The sequence below is a fragment of the Somniosus microcephalus genome, chromosome 11, assembly GCF_052327205.1.
Source record: "Somniosus microcephalus isolate GS21.2 chromosome 11, FLI_Smic_1.0, whole genome shotgun sequence".
NCBI lineage: Eukaryota > Metazoa > Chordata > Chondrichthyes > Squaliformes > Somniosidae > Somniosus > Somniosus microcephalus.
In genome coordinates this window covers 56,866,754-56,886,506 of record NC_140997.1, presented here as the reverse complement: position 1 = coordinate 56,886,506, position 19,753 = coordinate 56,866,754, and the positions used below count along the sequence as shown (strand labels likewise).

The 19,753-nt window shown below is 42.5% G+C and overlaps 2 protein-coding genes across 9 annotated transcripts in view; one reads left to right on the top strand and one right to left on the bottom strand.

The window, feature by feature from the left end:
* The window catches only part of dcun1d3 (defective in cullin neddylation 1 domain containing 3), a 47,496-nt gene extending 29,333 nt beyond the window's left edge, over positions 1–18,163 (bottom strand). Inside the window, exon 1 of one of the 5 annotated variants that reach the window (XM_086000744.1) lies at positions 17,920–18,163. The gene's annotated coding sequence lies outside the window, so the exon portion shown is untranslated. The other 4 variants (XM_086000747.1, XM_086000745.1, XM_086000746.1 and 1 more) reach the window with 4 other exon arrangements.
* A 119-nt stretch (positions 18,164–18,282) lies between these two features.
* lyrm1 (LYR motif containing 1) overlaps positions 18,283–19,753 on the top strand; it is a 64,748-nt gene continuing 63,277 nt past the window's right edge. For 2 of the 4 annotated variants that reach the window (XM_086000750.1, XM_086000749.1), the window contains exon 1: positions 18,286–18,503. The gene's annotated coding sequence lies outside the window, so the exon portion shown is untranslated. Of the gene's footprint in view, positions 18,504–19,753 lie in introns of all 4 variants that reach the window. The other 2 variants (XR_015079955.1, XM_086000751.1) reach the window with 2 other exon arrangements.

Genomic DNA, 19,753 nt, shown 5'->3' with positions numbered 1-19,753 from the left:
GTTGGAGAAGTTTAGGAATTTCAGAGTTTGGGGCCCAGGCAGCTGAAGGCATGGTTCCCAATGGTGGGGCGAAGGGAGAGGGGTGATTTGCAAGAGGCCACAGTCAATCAGAGGAATGGAGAGTTCAAGGGAGTATGTCGGGCTGCAGGAGCTTAGAGATAGAGGAGGGAAAGGCCATGAAAAGATTTAAACACAAGAATAAGAGTTTTAAATGTGAGGCAGCAGAGGACTGGAAGCCAATCTAGGTCAGTGAGGGGTGAAGGGTGCGCAGGATTTGATGCGGGATCAGATCCATGCAGCAGAGTTTTGGACGAAGTGAAGTTTACAGAGCGGAGGATGGGAGGCCAGGCAGGACAGCATTGGAATAATCAAGTCAAGATGACAGAGCCACGTGGGCGGTCTTTGTAATGGAGCTCGGCTCAGGGTCAAACAGTACACCACTGCTGTAAACGGTCCGATTCAGCCTGGAGCAATGGCCGAGGAGGGGGATGGAATTAGTGGCAATGGTATGGAGTTTGCGGCACAGACGGAAGACTTTGGTTTTACTAATGTTTAGCTGGAGCAAATCGCGACTCATCCAAGACTAGATGTTGGACAAGCAGCCTGACAAAACAGAGGCAGGGGAGGGACTGAGGGAAGTGGTGAAGAGGGAGAGCTGGGTGTCATTAGCAATCATGTAGAAACTGATGCTATGTCTGTGCATGATGTCGTTAAGGCGCAGCGTGTCGGGGAGGAAAACCAAAACTACATTTTATTCCCAATCAGGATAACTTCCTATTGAAATTTACAAATACCTTTGTGATCAATTTGATAATTAAGATACAGTATAGAACCTGTGAGAAGGCACAATTAACTACATACAGAAACATGACTGAACATACAAAATGGATCAGAACAGGCTACAACATGATTAACCAAGTATTTTCGAAAACAGATATACTTTGGTAATTATATCACATGTATTAGCAGGTCTCATTTGCCTTACCTACTGAATCATAAAGTTTACACAATCACCTTAACAGCACCATAACAAGGTTTAGGGACTCGGAACATAGTCCAAAATTACCTCTTCTTTTGAGCTGCCGTATAGCAAACAAAAAGGTGCTCACTCACTCTCCCTTTCCCCATTCTTGGCGGTACATTCATACGGAAACTGCTCTGCACCAAGACTAAAATTGTGTAGTATAAATAGAAGTTCAAGGCCTGAACTAACTCTGAAGTGAAGCAGAGCGAGACTACCTCATCCAGGGAGTTTCACTCCACTTTGCACCAATGGCAGTTTGGGCCTTGACTCGAGTTTCAATCTGCATTTACGCTATAACTGCAGCAATGGCACAAAGAGAAACCGCTCCCCACTGGCACTACAGTTGTAGTGTGAATGCACCATTTGACTCCTCTGGAGACCTAACGCAAATATAGCTCCCAAATAACAACAGAAAATGCTGGAAAAACTCAGCAGGCCAGGCACCATCCGTGGAGAGAAATTAGAGTCAACGTTTCGGGTCAAAACCCTTTATCAAGGCTAAAGAGGCACAGGGAATGAAATAGATGAAGAGGCCGGGCTGGGAGAGAACAAAAGAGAAGAGACAGTAAGAGGTATTCAAAACGAGACGAGATGGTGATAGGACTAGTGGAGACAAAAGACAGCTCTAGATTAGGTGCGAAATGCGCTGGCAGAATGGGAGACAGCTGCCATGTGGGAGAGAGAAAAAAAAGGGGGGGGGGGGGGAAGGCCAAAACAAAGGTGTGGATAAAAAGTGAAAATGTAATAGGGGCCGAGGTTATGATCTCCCCAACATCCATTTCATTCAGGATTCCCGTCTCATGCACCACTGAATGATTAGTGGCATTGAAAGCTCCAAGGTTATTCCCTCTCCCGCGAGTTCCATCTTTAACACAACAATTGGAAAACACGAGCTGACCATCGAGTACCTCAGCAGTCTACTTTGTTCCCAACCTCTCCCAAATAAAAGTATTGTAACAAAAAAGATAAAAGGGATACACTTGTCAATTCCATATCATAAAAGCATTTGGTGAAAACATTTTGTCAGTAATACCTCGACTGCTACAATGTGGTCAGGTTCAGTCTTCCATCTTCTGAAAATGACAATTTCTCATATACTGATAGCATATGTAAGAGAGCAGTGTGACACTGTATAAAAATTCAGAGATTGCTGTAACAAGTAATACAACATAATTAGAAAAAGATTAAAAATTTGGCAGATCCAGCTCGTGATGTACAACACCAGTTTCAAGGGTCAGATCTGATCTACATAATGCTGTTGACCTGTTTTCATTCCAAACAACTGCCAACACTGGCGGAACCAGTGGTGCGTTCAAACCAGCGCCCAGAGTCATATTGATGCTACCGGCTGGACACCGGATTGCTGGCTGACAGATGTGAAAAACATTTTTACTTCCCCCCCCAAATCATAACACTGGTAGCTAAGGCAAACTGATCGAAACTAAACCAGATCGACAAGTTCAGCGCCACAATGTCTGACTAGCCTGACCACAAAATAAAAGATGCACTATTCCTTCTGTCCAGAATATGTCCACCGTATTGACAACACCTTTAAGGGGAGACTGGACAGATAGGTAGATCCTAATGATATGCCTCTAATATTTTTAGTATTTTGTTACAAGATGGAGCTAGTCACTTTAAATTTTGTTTGTTACAACATGTGGCTGAGCTGAAATATATGTAGTCACCAGGTGACACCCATAGCCTTTCATACCCACTCGGGAGGCACGGCATTATTCTTATGCAAATACATTTTGATTTCAAAGCAAGCAGAAACCACTTAACACAGACGTCCTTTAATCCTGAAAACCGCCAATTCATGGTCAAAGACTTGGTAACACCTGCAAATTAAAGTGTGTCTGGCAGGAAACCATCACTTAAATTTGATAAGTGTGAAATTGTGGAAAATACTTTTTGATTTCCTGTATCACAGGTTAAACTTGAAAGAATACAAGATGTATATCTCGGGTACGGTGCTTCAGGGACCACTGAGATGCACCTGATTACTTGATGGAAACAAATTAATCCTCATATACAAGTTTGTGTTGAAAACTCTAGTCAGAAAAACATGAGTTCGAAAAGCATCAAGCCTCATTATTTTCGTATCAGAGAAGGAAATATAAGTTAGCAGTTCGGAAATCAAGAGAGATTTCCTATATTGATTTTCATCCAGTCTACATCTTACGTTTAACAAATTCAATTTGTGGTTTATCACCTAACTGGTACATCCTGATTGTATTTATTTTTCCAAATCTGGTGTCAATTAAAGAAACTATAAGTACAGTAACAAGAGTTTCTGTTTGACTCATGGGCAACACCACATTATTTTCGATTTGAGCAAGCTCCTCTTTTCCTCTCTCCAATTTTCCTCCTGAAGTAAAGCATCAAGTGCAGCAGAGAGAACTGGCAAGAGATATGCTGCTCAGGCTCTACCAACACTCCCAGTGAGACATCAAGAGGCATGCAAGAGCACTCTCCCAACAATCCAGCCAACTGGCAAAGATCAACTTTGTGGTCACCAGTTTGTGCTAAATAGCACCCGCTTATTTTGTATTTTTTCCCCCCCTTGTAACCTATTTTTGTTAAATGCTCAAATTTCAAAGTCACAATAAGAGACGAAACAAAAGGATGCTCCAAAAGTTAGGATTAAAAAAAAAGAGATCTTATTGTGGATAGGGTGGGATATGTGTTGGTGTAGGGGTTACGGGGATCGGGTGGGATATGCGTCGGTGCAGGCTCGATGGGCCGAAATGGCCTCTATCTGCACTGTGGGGTTTCTGTGATTTCTGTGATTGTGGCTGAATAATCACACCTTCACATATACTTCAAAACAAAATAATGGCCCAGAAATTCAGGTCTCCACAGTGAGTACGCACAGGGTACTCACCCGTAGGCCCAATGGAAGTGCCGGTTTCCTGCATGCACTGCGCATGCGTGGGAAACCTGCACTTCCGTTCCCCTGAAAGAAGGGGTTCAGAGTTTGAACGCGTGAGCGGGAGAGGCTGCGCGTGCGCATCGAACTTCCGTTTTTTTTTTTTTTTTTTGGCAGGTGTTCCCGGGAGGGTAAGTCTCCAGAAGTTACACATTTAGGCCTGCTTTTTACAAGGTAAGTGGTGAATTAATTAAAATTAAAACATTTTTTCCACAGGTTTATTATTTTAAATACTTTAAAGCAAGGTAAGTTTATTTTTAGCCCCATTAGAAAATAAAATTATTTTTTCAAAAATTTAAATTGTTTAAAATAGTTATTTCATGTAATTTATAGTTTATTAAAAAATTATTTTTTTAAAATTTATTTGAAGATTTAGTGATGTTTTGGGGCCATAGCATTTATAAGTTTTGACAGCCCTTCCTGTCAAAGTTATGAATGAAGCATTCCCTGCTTCAATTGGCTCTCCATGGCCCACGTGATCCCACGGGACACATCGAACTAACTGCGCCCCTGGGATACGCAAGCACTGCGCGCCGGCAGTTGGAGCAGGCCCCGGATCGGAAATCCACGGGGGCCCACAGCACAACGGCCGGCGCGCTAGGTAAGTGCAGGTCGGGGGCTTACACCCGCGGGAAGCCCTCGACCTGAATTTCTGGGCCAATAAAAGGTGCTCCAGCACAGTGGCCAAGATGTAACAGATTAATATATATATTGTGTATGTATGGAGCTACTTTATTAATCCAAAATTAAACAGAAGACAACTTGGAATTTCAAATCAAATTCATAAACCATGCACATTTGGATAAGACAATTACAGTCCCTCACTTTTCAGGACTACGATATGATATAGACAAGTCTATAAACAAAATTATTTCTGCTCTCATCACTTTACATGAAAGGTTAAGTGAATGAATGCTTCAATTAATTTAGAACTTTGTGAATTGGTAAAACCAGAAAACTTCACTATATGGCAACTAATGCAGCTATTCCCCAACTGAGAGTTAGTAGATAGTCACAGCACATTCATATAAAGGAAGTACAGCATTTATAACAACAGCAGTAGATAGCTGCAATTAAACATCCTGCTGTCTTGACAAAATTAGTTTTACTTCTGCTTTCATTGTAACATTTTACACTATATTGCTGCAGTGAAAGTAGGAGGCCCTCGAACTGCACTTCCATATTCAATACAAATTAATTAGTATGTGTAAAAAGGATCGGACTTTCAAACTTCTCTTTTATACAATTCCCATGGGTCAATTAGGGAAGCATATATTTTCTTTTTTTGTTTTTGAAAGTTGAATATTTCACACAGCCAGACACTTCAGGTCCACTAATTGTAATGCTGTAGTATGAGATTTTTGACTCTGGAGAAACAAAGTCAGAGAAGTAATCATCGTCACTACCGGCAAGGCAGAAAACTGTTACCATAGCTACAACAATCACAACAACTTGTATTTATATAGCACCTTTAATGTAGTAAAAAGTCCCCAGGCACTTCACAGGAGCGTTATCAAACAAAATTTGACACTGAGCCACATAAGGAGATATTAGGACAGGTGACCAAAAGCTTGGTCAAAGAGGTAGGATTTAAGGAGCATCTTAAAGGAGATGGGGTAGCGAAAGCTTAGGGAGGGAATTCCAGGGATTAGGGAGCGAATTCCAGGGCTTGGGGCCCAGGCAGCTCAAGGCACGGCCGCCAATGGTGGAGCAATTAAAGTTGGGGATGCGCAAAAAGGCCAGAATTGGAGGAGCGCAGAGATTTTTTTAATCTAGGCATTGCCAGGAGCCAATGTAGGTCAGCGAGCACAGTGGTGATAGGTGAACGGGACTTGGTGCAAGTTAGGATACAGGCAGCAGAGTTTTGAATGAGTTCAAGTTTATGGAGGGTGGAAATGGGAGGCTGGCCAGGAGAACATTGGAATAGTCAAGTCTAGAGGTAATGAAGGCATGGATGTATGTTTCAGCAGCAGATGAGCTGAGGCAGGGGCGGAGACAGGCGATGTTGCTGTCTACAATTGTTAGCTACGATGTTAGCTTACAATTCACCCCCCCTAGTCAGTTTAACTGCAGACTATTTGTCTCTCTATGAACCCTTCCCTATAGTTCTTCATAAGTACAGTGATGAAATCACAATACTTCCAAGTGCAATATTAACAATGCTTTACAATGTCAGGATCATTCTTGTACTTGCACTGTATGCATCTATGTATACATCCGAACATTTTATTTGCTTTGGTTGTCATTGCAGAAGCTTCAGATCTAAAATATTTGCCTTCTCCGCTTTTGTCATTTTGCAATATTAAAATGCAGTCTGTCTAGTTATTACATCTGGTCAAACTCTGAACAATGTCCCCTTCCTTGCAATATCTTGTTATGTGTAACGTACACAACACTAGACTTACTGGTACGAAACAGTGAAACGAATAGTTTGAGTCACGTGGTATATGCAACAAAAAATGGTCCACATAGAATCATAGAATGAAACAGCACAGAAGGAGGCCGTTCAGCCCATCATGCCTGTGCCAGCTCTTTGAAAGACCTATCCAATTAGTCCCACTCCCCTGCTCTTTCCCTATAACCCTGCAAATTCTCCCCCTTCAACTATATCTAACAATTATATCCTTCGCTGCATTCAAATTTATTCTGCAAGCTGTAAATATCACAACTAACACGTAGCAATGCAGTAACATTTTGTTGTATAATTTCTGAACTCCTCTGTGTATTAGTACCTTGAAATGCAAACTTAGGGATCTATTCTCCTACATGCACCTTACAACTTAAGCTTTCTATTTCCTTACCACACCCAACTCACAAGAGGGATACTCCAAGCACAAGGGCATGTAGAAGCTTATCCTTCAGCATTCATCTGAAAGACAGCATAGGGGAAAAATAAAGCTTCCACTGTGTACCTAGTCTCCCAATTGGTGCAATTTGATCACACTTTAATGTAAGGTGCTGAGGCATCTTGAATTTTTGTTAACTTTCTGTTTCAAGCTTTCTTTGATTTCTTCCAATAACACCTGCCCCCACAATTTCCTCCCTTTCTCTCCTGAATGCACTGACTTGCTGGGATATGATTGCACAAGCACCTGCTGCCTTCCTCTCCCTCAGCCAAGTGGCCAATTTCATGTGAACTTAGACATTGAGCGTCTGCAGCCCATTTGTCAGAGAAGGACATCACAACAAAGACTGATCCAATCTTCATCAAAAGTGCACACACACACACACAAACTTTCCAAATGGGATCATAAGAAATAGGAGCAGGAGTAGGCCATTCGGCCCTTCGAGCCTGCTCCGCTATTCAATGAGATCAAGGCCGATCTTCTGCCTCAACTCCATTCACCGGCCCTATCGCCATATCCCTTGATGCCCTTACTAGTCAGAAATCTATTGACTTCTGTTTTGAATATACCCAATGACTGAGCCTCCACAGCCCTTTGGGGGTAGAGAATTCCAAAGATTCGCCACCCTCTGAAGAAATTTCTGCTCAGCTCAGTCCTGAATGGCCTACCCTTTATCTTGAGGCTGTGGCCCCTGGTTCTAGACTCCCCAGCCAAGGGAAACATTCTCCCAGCATCCATCCGATCAAGCCCTGTAATAGTTTTGTATGCTTCAATGAGATCCCCTCTCATTCTTCTGAATTTAAGAGAATACAGGCCTAGTTTACTCAATCTCTTCACATACGACAGTCCCACCATCCCAGGAATCAATTTCGTGAACCTTCGTTGCACTCCCTCTATGGCAAGTATATCCTTCCTTAGGAACCAGATGGGTTTCTGGAGCGATTTCCCCCCCCCCCCCCACCTCACCTTTTACTACAATTAATCTCAGTGCCGAACACCCGAGGCACCGAGAGCAACTGTACCACAGCACAGACCGGAGATTGGACCTGGAACCTTCTGATCTATACGGTTTAGTACCCCAGTGCAGTAGCACATGGCAGGAAGGGGAAAGGGCAGTTTGCTGAGAATGAAGACTAAGCAAAGGTACATCATATTTAAATATGACCTGGCCTGAAAGGTGCTGCAAACAGTGGCGTCAGCCATATTTGGATGAGACATTAAACTGAGGCCCCCATCTACGCTCTCTGATGGATGTAAAAGATCCACTATTCAAAGAAGTGCAGGGGAGTTTTTCTGGTGTCCTGGCCAGCATTTATTTCACTATCATTTCTAAAACAGATTATGTGGTCATTCATTTCATTGCTGTTTGTGGGACCTTGCTCTGCACAAATTAGCTGCCATGTTTTCCTACATTACAACAGTGACTACACTTCAAAAGTATTTCATTGGTTGTGAATTGCTATGGGAAATCCTGAAAAGCACTATATAAATGCAAGTTCTCTTTCTTTCATATTACCAGCTGCTAACTTGGTTAGTAGATAAATCATACCAATCCAGAATAAAATATCAAGTTAAATATGTAACATTGATAACTATCAAAAGCTTGAGAACATTTGCCATATTCAGACCAACCACCCTGTGATTTTTAGCACCACATATTGTATATATGAGCAATACTAGCCCTCCCACAGACCTAGAAGGCAGAGTTACTTCCCACAAATGGACCAATACAGCAGACAAGTTTCACATTAGAGGCAAAACTATAATTAAATATAACAATTTGAAGATTTTCACAAAGAAAAATAAGTGTTTTTAAATATGGGAATTTACCCACCAGTTAAGTTTTCTTCCGGATAGGTTTCTAGGTTCCTCTAGGCATTTGCTAGGGCAAACCTTGGCCAACATCGTTCCTGGCCAACTACTGAGATGAGTTTAACATGTTAAACTCATCTCCATTTAATTTCCCCTACAACCCCATCCAGAGGGACACCACGGCCTCCAGCTCACATCTGGCTCTAAAATGGAGTGGGAGATTCAACCTGCACCTTTTAAAGCAGATGGACTAAAAAGGCTGTGGACAAATAAATTCCAATTATAGAAAGAAGATTCTCATGAATAATACTTAGTAGATGTTTTGAATGGTATCCATAATGGTACTGTTGTATTGTATCCAATTTCTCTCAATGTGCTGGCGTCAGTGGAGAGCTCTATTCCATGTGTGATTGGTACGCCATCACCCAAAGCATTACTTCACACATGTGAAATCAACAATTGTAATTCAGTTGTTCAACAACAGATAATGGTTGGCAGTAACATGGTGCGCACAAATTAAAGATGTGCTGAAGATTCCACTAGGAATCATGTGTCTCCAAAAACAAAACATTTTAGCAGAAAATATTTTTACTTTTTGATGTTTCCATTGTTTCTTTGCACCCAAAACATTCATATTACATTCTACATAAGTTAGCAAATAATACACAAAGTTAACGATATCTAACATTAAAATGTAAGAGGAGCTAGTTGAATAATGCACTCTATTTTTGATTAGAGATATTACTAGTTAAGAGAAGTCAAAAATCCAAAACGCTATGTACAGAATTGACCATCCTTAACTAAAGACTAATATTAAAGTCTACGGTTCAGTCAAAATGAAGCCATGTATCAATTTTTGCATTTTGCACTCTCTCCTCTAGGGTTCAGTGCCACCGATCAGTTCCATAAGCGGACCTTGTGGGACTATGATCCAGAGTGTACCGTTACTGCCCAATAACTAGTTAAACAACAGTTTGACCCGAGAATCATAATAGAGAACCTTACTCTTTCGACCAGCTTCTGAAATCTCTTGTGTGCTCTCCTCTTTATAGAAGAGGGACTGCAAAGCACGAGGAGGCATAACTTCAACCAAAAACTGTTTTTTTTTTAAAAACATAAAATACATAATTGAATAGAATGCAGTTTTCACAGAGAACAGTCAATTTCATATGCTCCTCAGTTACAAAAACAACTTGCATTTATTTAGCACCTTTGACAAAGAAAAATGACCCAAGGCGCTTCACAGAGGTGCAATCAGATAAAAACGGATGCAAAGACAAAGAGAGATAACAAGGAGGGGTGACCAAAAGTTTGGTTTTTAGGAGAAGGTGGTGCATGGGCGGCGAGGTTTAAAAGGGAATTCCAGACTGTGCTGCCTAGATGGCTGAAGGCACAGCCTCCAGTGGTGGGTACAGGACACAATTTCAAAATCTGTAGATAGCACGAAACTTGGAAGTGTAGTAAACAGCGAGGAAGATAGTAATAGACTTCAAGACGACAGACAGGCTGGTGGAATGGGTGGACACAGGGCAGATGAAATTCAACGCAGAGCAGTGCGAGGTGATACATTTTGGTAGGAAGAATGAGGAGAGACCACACTAAATGATGCACCCCTTTTAAAATTGTAAGAACAGAGTGTCCTGGGGGTGCTTGTGCACAGAGTACAAAAGCCAGGAAGTTTTGCTAAATCTATATAAAACACTAGTTCAGCCCCAGCTGAAGTATTGTGTCTAATTCTGGGCACCACACTTTAGGAAGGACATGAAGGCTTTGGAGAGAGTAAAGAAGAAATTTACTAAAATGGTTCCAGGGATGAGGGATTACAGTTACGTGGATAGAGTATGGAAGCTGGGGTTGTTCTCCTTGGAGCAGAAAAGGCTAAGAGGAGATTTGATAGAGGTGTTTAAAATCATGAAGGATTTAGATAGAGTAAATAAAGAGAAACTGTTTCCAGTGGCTGAAGGGTTGTTAACAAGAGGGAACAGATTTAAGGTGATTGGCAATAGAACCAAAGGCAACACGAGGAAAAACTTTTTTACACAATGAGTGGTTAGGATTTGGAATGCGCTGCCTGATAGGGTGGTGGAGGCAGATTCAACAGTAGCCTTCAAAAAGGGAATTGGATAAATACTTGCAGGAGAAAAAACTGCAGAGATATGGGGAAAGAGCAAGGGAGTGGGACTAACTGGATTGCTCTTCGAAAGAGCTGGCGCAGACTCGATGGGCCGAATGGCCTCCTTCTGTGCTGTACTATTCTATGATTCTATGAAAGGGAATTGTGGATACACAGGAAGTCCAAGTTAAAAAAAGAGTTCTTAGGGAGGGGTTGTAGGGCTGGAGCAGGTTACAGAGCTAGGGAGGGGCAAGGCCATGAAGGCATTTAAACACGAAGATGAAAAATTTTAATTGGCGGCTTTGGGACACCAGAAATCAAAAGTAAGCATGAGTGAGCAAACATTTAAAAGAGCAGGCACATGAGACAGTGAGCAAGCAAAAAAGAGATAGACACACCATGCAAGCACTCCCCATGTCTGAGAGATCGGGGTTTCACCACCAAGCGGTCAATCAAGACACCACTAACTGAAACGCCTCCCCTTTGATGTGGGTGCACAAGGCTTCCAAATGTCTGCCCCAGCAAAGCCTGACTGTGCAAATGGAATGAAATGACTCGTGACCCCTTGAGGTATCACAAGGGAGCCAACTTCTCACTATAGTGAGAAATGTTTGAGACTATACTTAACCACCCTATCTTTGTTGACTAATTAACATGGTAACTAGCCTGCTGGCCTATTGAGACTAAATGCTGAATTTAACATTAGAGATTTTAGTAGTTAAGAGATTTAATGCCATCAAAAATCCTAAATGTTACATACAGCAATGACCATCCATAACTCATGAATGAGATTGAAGTCTTTGGTTTATAGTCAAAATGAAGCAAATCAGTGAAGTGGTCCCGGTTTAGCTAACTTTTGCAGTTTTAGTACTAACCTACAGTGTAGATTATAACCATTATATTTTTTATTCCTGTCCCCATTCTGAGTTCCACACAGTCCTTCATCAGTTTACCAGAAACAAATACTCAGTAGTTTATTTTTATTGACAGTGTTCATTTATAGCATTTTATTTTTCCAAGCATATGCTACTCCTGAGAAATTCTCAAGACACTAAGCTCGAGTCCCACACTTTCTTGAATGAAATTCATTGTTTTGCATTAGTATGTTATAATTTAATGCACCTTGATTAGTCTTTGATCAAACAAAAAAGTTATTTATTACAAATTATATACAGAGAAGTTGGCTTGCTTTTCAGCTGCAAACAGGTGCGCTTTTTGAATTTGTGTTCAAAGTGAGTGGAGGTGCTTTTCACTTTGGGTACTTGCCGCCACGTCAAGCAATCCCAGGTTAAGTATAGCATGGGACAGATGGGTCAGAGTAAAGCCCTGTCCCTTAATCCCAACCTAAAGAACTCCCAACTGCACCAAAGTGAATTTTTCATTTTCCACATCAGCCATGCTTGGAGTCTCTGCCAATTCAGCCCCAACACTGAAATATGGGTAATTTATTTCCGTGAACTTGAACCCAAGAGGAGTTGAATTGAGATTGACCAACTCAATTTACTTAACATTCCACTGGTATAAAGTGCATTCGAACCCAGATCCGAGAATAAAATGGTTTTCTAATACATTGTGCCACCCAGTCCCCACTCATAACAAGGTATTGTCAGAATGTAACTGTACATTCACACCCATTTCTTCTATATCACTTTTGTGATGTAGGAAAGAGGCCCCTTCAAGATAGCTTTCCTTTGATCTCATTATGACCTGTCCAAAGGCAGGAGATCATACCTCAAGAGGGAGTCAAAGTTCAAATACCAGTTGAGACTTACTCTAGTACCCCAGTTGAGAGGCTAATGCACCAATAGTGCACTCTATATAAAAATAAATCTTAAAATATTTCACAGGTTCCAAAATGTAAGCTTTCATTTATTTGCACACGTTCAGCGATTAAATATTGGGATAGAACTGATCTTTTATGTCCAGAAGAACCCAGTAGATTTTACTGAAATTTGAACCTACTGCAAAAAGTTTTATAACACATTGACATACTTAAAAAAAGACATATACCACATCTTAACATCTCATGGCAACTACAACATGATTTTATTGTACCATATAGTGCTTGCCATGGCTCAGTGGTAGCACTTTTGCCTTGGAATCAGAAGGCTGTGGGTTTAATTACCACTCTAGACTTGAGCACAACATCCAAACAGACATGCCAGTGCAGCACTGAGGGAGTGCTGCACGGTCAGAGATGCTGTATTTCAGATGAGATGTTAAACTGAGGTCCCGACTGCCCTCATGTGAACTCCCCATGGGACTATTTCGAAGAAGAGCATGGGAGTTCTCCCAGTGTCCTGGCCAATATTTATCGCTTAACCAACATCCCCAAAACAGATTCTCTGGTAATTTTCACATTTCTGTTTGTGGGAGCTTGCTGTGTGCAAATTGTCTGCCGAGTCCACTACATTACAACAGTGACCACACTTCAAAAGTACTTTATTGGCTGTAAAGCACTTTGGGGCATCCTTAGGTTGTGAAAGGTGATCTATAAATGCAAGTCTTTCTTTCCTTATAGAAGTAAATAATTTGCAGCAATGTCTACAGCATACAGACACAATATACATGAGTACATGCAGGCAAACTTTAACAATTTTTAAATCACAATGACTGCACAGTGTTCAGTGACATTCATAACTCCTCAGGTAATGAAGCAGTCCATGCCTGCATGCAACAAGACCTGGACGACATTCAGGCTTGGGCCGATAAGTGGCAGATAACATTCGCACCACACAAGTGCCAGGCAATGACTATCTCCAACAGTCTAACCACCACCCCTTGACATTCAATGGCATTACCATCGCTGAATCCCCCACCATCAACATCCTGAGGGTCACCAATGACCAGAAACTTAACTGGACCAGCCACAAATACTGTGGCAACAAGAGCAGGTCAGAGGCTAGGTATTCTGCGGCTAGTGTCTCACCTCCTGACTCCCCAAAGCCTTTCTACCGTCTACCAGGCACAAGTAAGGAGTGTGATGGAATACTCTCCACTTGCCTGGATGAGTGCAGCTCCAACAACACTCAAGCTCAACATCATCCAGGACAAAGCAGCCCGCTTGATTGGCACCCCATCCACCACCTTCAACATTCACTCCCTCCACCACTGACATACTGTGGCTGCAGTGTGTACCATCTATAAGATGCACTGCAGCAACTCCCAAATCCACAACCTCTTCCACCTAGAAGAACAAGGGCAGCAGGTGCATGGGAACACCACCACCTCCAAGTCACACACCATCCTGACTTAGAAGTATATCGCTGATCTTTCATCGTCGCTGGGCCAAAATCCTGGAATTCCCTACCCAACAGCACTGTGGGAGTACCTTCACCACACGGACTGCAGCGGTTCAAGAAGGAGGCTCACCACCACCTTCTCAAGGGCAATTAGGGATGGTCAATAAATGCTGGCTTAGCCAGCGACGCCCACATCTCAAAAACAAATTTAAAAAAAACTTTTACTTTAGGTGATTACATAGCATAAGAAATAGGTGCAGGAGTAGGCCATTCAATAAGATCATGGCTGATCTACCTAAACTCCACCCTCCCGCACTATCCCCATAACCCTCGAGATCTTAGTATCCAAAAATCTATCGATCTCAGTCTTGAATATGCTCAACGACTGAGCATCCACAGCTCTCTGGGGTACAGAATTCCAATGATTTAAAACGTCGGAGTGAAAAAATTCCTCCTCATTTCAGTCCTAAATGGTCGACCCCTTATTCTGAGACTGTGATCCCTAGTTCTAGACTCCTCAGCCAGGTCAACCATCCACCCAGCATCTACCCTGTCAAGCCCCTTAAGAATTTCATATGTTTCAATGAGATCACATCTCATTCTTCTAAACTCTAGCCCTAGTCTACTCAATCTCTCTTCATAGGACATTCCCCTCATCCCAGGAATCAGTCTGGTGAACCTTCATTGCGCTCCCTCTAAGGCAAGTATACCCTTCCTTAGGTAAGACCAAAACTGTACACAATACTCCAGGTGTGGTCTCATCAAGGCCCTATACAACTGTAGTACGATTTCCCTACTCTTATACTCCAATCCCTTTGTAATAAAGGCCAACATACCATTTGCTTTCCTAATTGCTTGCTGTACCTGCATGTTAACTTTCCGTGTTATTCATGTACAAGGACACCCAGGTCCCTCTGAATACCAACATTTCCTAGTTTCTCACCATTTAAAAAAATACTCTGTTTTTCCTACCAAAGTGGATAACTTCGCACTTCTCCACATTATATTCCATCTGCCATGTTCTTGCCCACTCACTTAACCTGTCTATCTCTTTGCATCCTCCTCACAGCTTACTTTCCCACCTAGCATTGTATCGTCAGCAAACTTGGATACATTATACTCAGTCCCCTCATCGAAGTCATTGATATAAATTGTGAATAGCTGTGGCCCAAGCACAGATCCTTGCAGTACCCCACTAGTTACAGCCTGCCAATCTGAAAATGACCCATTTATTCCTACTCTCTGTTTTTTGTCCATTAACCAATTCTCAATCCATGCCAATATATTACCCCCAACCCCATGTGCCCTAATTTTGTGTAATAATCTCATGTGGCACCTTATCGAATGCGTTTGAAAATCCAAATGCACTACATCCACTGGTTCCCCCTTATCTACCCTGTTAGTTACAACCTCAAAAAAACTCAACAGATTTGTCAAATGCGATTTCCATTTCATAAATCTGTGTTGACTCTGCCCAATCATCATATGATTTTCTAAGTGCCCTGTTACCATGTCCCGGATAATAGATTCAAGCATTTTCCCTACTATCAGGCTAACTGGCCTATAGTTCCCTCTTTGCTCTCCTCATTTCTTGAATAGTGGGGTTTCGTTTGCTACCTTCCAATCCACGGGGACCATTCTTGAATCTAGAGAATTCTGGAAGATCAAAGCTAATGCATCCACTATCTCCGTAGCCACCTTTCAATCCCAACTCTGCCTCTGAGGGACCCACATTTACTTTCACTAATCTTTTCCTTTTTAAATACCTATAGAATTTTACAATCTATTTATGTCTCTTGCTAGTTTACTCTCTTAATTTCTTTGTCATCCTTTGCTGAATTCTAAAATCCCCCCAATCCTCAGTTACTACTCTTTTTGGCAACATTATAAGCCTCTTCCTTTAATCTAATACTATCTTTAACTTCTCATTAGCCACAGTTGGACCACTTTTCCAGTGGCGTTTTTATTCCTTTGGAGAATGTATATACGTTGCGCCACCCAAACTGATTCATCATCTTGATTTTCTGAGCCAAGATTCATTCTCTCTATTGCCTTTATCCCATCCTTTATCAGAGCCAACGCCACCACCCCCCTTTTCCATTTTGCCTAGCTCTTCTAAAAGTCAAGTATCCTGGAACATTTAGTTCCCAACCTTGGTCACTCTGCAACCACATCTCCGTAATGGCCATTGGATCAATCCCATTATTTCTAAATCGGTGCTATTAATTCATCTATTTTGTTTTGAATGCTTCACGTATTCAGATATAGTGCCTTCAGCTTTAATTTTTTTCTATTTTTCCCTGATGTCACCTTAGTCTCGAATGCCGTATTACCTTTGTTAAGCTCTTTGTCCCTTCCTGACCCACTCTGCTTATTTTTACCCAAATCGCTACTCTGCTCTACAGCCTTGACATTTCTTTCACTGCTTTTGAATTTACCCGCCCCTCCACCTCCTCATTAATTTAAAGCCCTATCTACTGCCCTAGTTATTCGATTCGCCAGGATACTGGTCCCAGCCCATTTTAAGTGGAGCCCATGCCAACGGAACAGCTCCCTCTTTTCCCAGTACTAGTGCCAGTGCCCCATGAATCAAAACCCCTGCCTCCCACACCACTCTTTCAGCCACGCATTTAACCTTCTAATCAGTTTGTCCCCATGGCAAATTGCACGTGGTTCAGTTAACAATCTAGGGATTATTACCGGTGAGATTCTACATTTTAATTTCAACCAGAGCTCCTCAAACTCTCTCAGCAGAATCTCGTTCCTAGTTCTACCTATATCGTGAGTTCCTCAACAACTGGATCCTCCACCTCCCACTCCAAGTTCTTCTCCAGCCACAAAGAGATGTCCTGAACCTGATCGGCAACACAACCTTCAGAACTCCTGGCTGCGGCTACAGAGAACAGTATCTATCCCCCTGGCTATATAGTCCCCAATCACTACAACATTTCTTTTACCTCTACCTTATGAATGGCAAAACATTTGTAATAATGAATGACGGAGGCCAGTAATCCCAGGAGCACAAAATTCTCAACTGTAGTATAGGTGTGGCCAGCTAATACACAAGTTGAAAACATTACTTTCTCTCTCCAATCCCCTCCTTTCAATGTGCAACTTCATTTTAGAATATATATTAATTATGTGCAGGACCATTGCTTACACCTGTAATTGATTAGTCATGAAAATTAACCTACCAATAATCAAAACAAGAACTATGTCCTTTACATCATACTGGAATTTAGACAAGAAATACAGCTATCTGAAGCCCTTTTCTCTTTCATTTTCCACTGAAGAATTTTCAAAAACCAGAGCTTAGAATCATGCAATTTCTGTGAACATTATTTCTCTGTGGGGTATTAACGGAACATTCCCTCTTTTTTCATTAAAAGGGAAATGTCATCCTATGATTTCAGACAAAACACTAAATTAGGCTATCACCTGCCTGAGGATACAAACCGAATTTCAATACCCAGTACAGGAGAAAAGTTAACAATCAATCAGACAGATCTTAAATAAAAATGTGCCACGTTTGAGGACTTTAGGGAGCGAATTTTTGACACAGACTTGTATTAATTGTTACAAATTGTCATCGCTAGCACACTATATATATAATAAACTAGGAAAATATTAAATCTGAAAAACAGGAAACTTACAATAATATGAACGTAATCAAGTCATCATCCTGCTTGCCAGAACAGTGAACAAAACACAGATGCTGTTGAGTTTTAATTGTATTCAGGGTTAAAGTCAGAGGTTGTGCGCAGGCACTGAAACAACGACGGGCTTCCCTTCGCCCACTTTAGTCGCCCCAGAGAGAGGAAAGACAGCACTAGGCCTTCTTACGACATCACTGTCGATAAACGCGATCTTTTCCGAGGCATGCCTTTCAAACAGCCATTAACAGACAGTAACGCTACGATTTTGACAAATGTATGGACGAAAACACCCACCGTTCCGCGGATAATTTAAGGAGGCAGAAACTTCCCCTCATCACTTCCTACTGCGCCGGGCACCAGCTTTTCGCCTGCGCATTACCTCATCAAACCTTGCGGTCAGACAACAATGACGCAAGACGTAGGCGGCGCTTGTCTTGGGGAAGGAAAAGTGAAAACAGTCACTTTAAAAAAAAACGCGGTGCGGAACGTGAGACGTCCGCGCGCGCATGCGCAACGCCCGAGCCCGCGCTGGTGTCTGTTGTCCTACTCTGCTACGCGGCGGAACGTGAGAGGCGCGCATGCGCCCAAGCCGGTTGTCCTCTACTGCGTGGCGTAACGTGACAGATGCGCATGCGCAGCGCTCGAGCCGGTTGTCATCTTCTGCTGCGTGGTGGAACGTGAGAGGTGCGCGTGCGCAGCGCTCGAGCCAGGCGGCTGTCCGTTGACATCCCTTTGCTCCTGAACGTGGGAAAGCTCCGGCCACCTCTTGTTTAAATATTCCGCTTATTACCCGCTGTCGGTGGCGCGACAGGCAACTTGGTAAAAAAAAACCCCACAATTTCTGACACGATCATCCTGCGGGTCACTCTCCGCCAAATGTGAGTCATCCGATGGCAATTGCATTACTTTTTTTTTAAAAAGCCGAGCTCTACCTTTAACTGGAAATGTGGATAATAAACGACCGTTTGCCGTGTGATCGGCTGCTTAAATTGAGAAACGAAGAGCGGGTGAAATGTTTCGGAAGTGAACCGCCGGTGGATGCGTCACCTTAAAGGCGAGGGCTCCCTCCCCTGATGTCAGCGTGTGTGTGGCTGGTTTTATTTTGGGTGGGTGAGGGAGGGAGAAGCGAATCATTCCTCCAACTTTATGGGGGAAAATGTATCGTTTTTTACACCAGTGGATTTCAGGTGATAAGAACATAAGAAGTATTAGCAGGAGTAGGCCATACGGCCCCTCGGGCCTGTTCCGCCATTCAATAGGATCATGGCTGATCCGAACTTAGACTCACGTCCACTTCCCTGCCCTCTCCCCGTAACCCCTTATTCCCTTATCAGCTAGGAAACTGTCTATCTCTGTTTTAAATTTATTTAATGTCGCAGCTTCCACAACTCTCGGTACAAATCCAGGCCTAAACCCCGGGAAATGCGGCGCTTGTTGCACTTGTGTTCACGTCGGTGCACCCAGAGTCTGACTGATGACCACCGCAGCCGCCCCAGTTAAGGGTTTGATATATACCAGTCCCACCAGTTGGATTAGAAATTGTAGGTATTAGTAAGAGACCTGTCAGAGCATTGCTGTCCCCTGACTAGATAACGAGGCAGTGCAATGGTTTTGTTCGCTCACATTGCTCTAAAATTAAATGGTAGTATAATCACTTTGCTTCAGTGACGTATGCAGGTTTCCCTCAAGAGGGTAACAAACATTTTTGTGTTAACTTAATATGTGGTAAGGACAATTTAAGCTAGTACTAGTACATCCTCCTTGAATGTTTTTCCTCCGGCACTGCTCTCTCATGGTTTCACTTAACATTTTGCACTTTGCATTTTGCCTTTAACATTGTAAAACGTCCTAAGGTTCTTCACAGGATTGTAATCGGACAAAAGTTGACACCGAGTCATAAAGGAGACATTAGCACAGGTGACCAAAAGCTTGGTCAAAGAAGTAGGTATTAAGGAGCGTTTTCAAGGAGGAGAAGTTTAGGGAGGGAATTTCAGAGCATGGGGCTTAGACGCCTAAAGGCACGGCCGCAAATGGTGGGGGAAGGAAGTCTGGGATGCACAAGAGGCCGGAATTGGAGGTTCGCAGAGTTTCCTGAGAGTGTCGTCTGGAGGAGGTTACAGAGAGGGAA